This window comes from Bombina bombina, chromosome 4 (assembly GCF_027579735.1).
Source record: "Bombina bombina isolate aBomBom1 chromosome 4, aBomBom1.pri, whole genome shotgun sequence".
In the NCBI taxonomy this organism is placed as follows: domain Eukaryota; kingdom Metazoa; phylum Chordata; class Amphibia; order Anura; family Bombinatoridae; genus Bombina; species Bombina bombina.
Genome location: NC_069502.1, coordinates 689,806,491 through 689,809,121, shown reverse-complemented (window position 1 = coordinate 689,809,121; position 2,631 = coordinate 689,806,491). Strand labels below are relative to the sequence as shown.

At 32.8% G+C, this 2,631-nt stretch overlaps 1 long non-coding RNA gene across 1 annotated transcript; it reads left to right on the top strand.

The window, feature by feature from the left end:
* The first annotated feature begins 1,648 nt into the window (after positions 1 to 1,648).
* Positions 1,649 to 1,919, top strand: LOC128655543 (uncharacterized). The gene is made up of 2 exons (XR_008401841.1): positions 1,649 to 1,715; positions 1,805 to 1,919. It is a non-coding gene; the product is annotated as an uncharacterized LOC128655543 (long non-coding RNA).
* Positions 1,920 to 2,631: the final 712 nt, after the last annotated feature.

Here is a 2,631-nt window from a genome sequence, read left to right as displayed (position 1 = left end):
AGAATTATTTTTTTTCCCCACATCACCCAGAGGTTGGCGTGATGTTAAGAGGGACTTTTTTCTTTTAGGTGGCATATCCAATGTCCTTGGGGCCATTGACTGCACTCATATTGGCCTAAGACCCCCTGTGCGCAGGGAGATAATATTTAGGAATCGGAAACACTTCCACTCCTTAAATGTGCAGATCATATGCGATGCAAACATGCGTATATTAAATGTCGTGGCAGGGTTCCCAGGAAGTAGCCATGATACCTACATCCTCATAAATTCTGGTGTGTGGAGATTGTTTGAGACAAATCAAATGCCTGAAGGACATCTCCTCGGTAAGTGTTTATGTATATATTAGGATGCCTTCATGTGTCCAATGTTTTGACATTTTATTGTTTCATTGCTTTATAATCCTTTATGTATGTGTCTAAGGGGGTGGAATTGTTTAAATAAATTAAATGTTAATCATTTCAAAAGATATATATTAAAGGGACACTGAACCCAATTTTTTTTCTTTCGTGATTCAGATAGAGCGTGCAATTTTAAGCAACTTTCTAATTTACTCCTATTATCAATTTTTCTTCATTCACTTGCTATCTTTATTTGAAAAAGAAGGCATCTAAGCTTGTTTTTTGATTCAACACTCTGGACAGCACTTTTTTTATTGGTGGATGAATTTATCCAACCAATCAGCAAGAATGACCCAGGTTATTCATCAAAAATGGGCTGGCATCTAAACTTACATTCTTGCATTTCAAATAAAGATACCAAGAGAAGGAAGAAAATTTGATAATAGGAGCAAATTAGAAAGTTGCTTAAAATTGCATGCTCTATCTGAATCACTAAAGAAAAAATTGGGGTTCAGTGTCCCTTTAACTATGTCATAGTAAGACATATGCATAACATTATTTTATGTCATACATTGCTTTATTGAAAGATGTGTGTTTATATACATATCTATATCTATATATATGCATTCATATTTCAGCTGATTCTGCATATCCTCTTAAAAAATGGATTTGGACACCATTGAAGGAGAACCAGGTTGTTGGGCCTGCTGAATTAAGGTAAAATATATTTATTTTCTGCTCTTGTATGTCAGAAATATTGATTGTGCCTTGCAAAATGCTCACTATAATCTGTTTCTGTGCACATACATGTGTTGCTTGATTATCTCGCGTGTGTGTGTGTATATATATCACTCTATCACAGACATAACAATGTTGTACTGAGTGCCTTTAAAGGGACAGTCAAAATAAAAATCATCTATTATCAGTGAATCTCTCTGCTTGAATATAAATATATTTATATATGTAAAAAGGTTTAAAGATTTAGAAGATCAAACCAGGAATGTAGTTAGCTCATTAATATTTGATTTGTCTTCACATTATATATTATAATCATATTTCTTGTTCTTGTAATACAGATATAATGAAGCACATATCAGAACACATGCTATAATAGAAAGACTGTTTGGTGTTCTAAAAATGCGCTTTCGTTGCCTGGACAGATCAGGGGGGATCTCCAATACAGTCCTGAAAAAGCAATACAAATCATAGTGGCATGTTGCTGTCTACATAACATGGCACAGGAGCATGGGATGTTAAACAATTTACTTCCACCACCACAGCCCCCAGGTGAAATCTTTGAGCCTGATGTAATTAATCATCCCCAACCACTCAATGCCCATTTGGAGAGATCTGCAACTATTCGAGATTTCTTTTCAGGTATTTTTGTAGTATTGTAATGAGACCTTTTAGTTATTTATTATTATGTTTTTTTAATAATGCACATGTTTTCTTTTAATGTTTTACAGATTGAAGATGGTCAGTTACAGATTCTCAGAAATGGAATACCACTCCCCTCCCTCTCGTCTCATCCCCATATTTACCACATTTTCCCAAAATAAATGTGTACTTTACTCAAATATAGTCATGGTGAATGTTTCTTTATTTCCAGCTATGTACTAATCAATGCATTCATCTTATGATTTATGTATAACATAATTATCTAAAATATCATTTTAATTATATTCTAAATATTACTTTGTTCTCTTAGTATCATTTTTTAAAGAGCAGCAATGCACTCCTGGTTAATAAAAATTAGTACATGGGTGAGCCAATGACAGACAGGATATATATGTTGGCAACAATAAACAGCTGCTACAACATAGGTTCTATGCTGCTCCTGATCTTACCTAGATAAAACTATAATCAAAGGATATTAAGAATACTAAGCAATATAAAGAATATAATTATATTAAATTTGCTTGTAAATATATATGTTTTAGCAAAATAATGGAATCAAATATTTGTGTTATGTCACTTTAAATTAAAGGGATAGTGTATTCCCAATAAAACATTCATGAAGCAGATAAATCATTCAATTCCAATCAACTTACATATGTACTCATAATCAATTTAATGTTGTTATGTTTCTTATTTCAATCATGTATTTAAGTTTAGGAGCCGTTTCATTTAATGTTCATCACCTGTGGTGCACTTGATGATTGTTGCCTACATTTAGACAACAATCATCAAGCGCTCCCCATGTGCAGAATCAAAATGGGTAGATTCCTAAGAAACATTCCTGTTTTACAAAATTACAGAAGATAATGAAGTAAAATAGATTTTAGGAGTACAT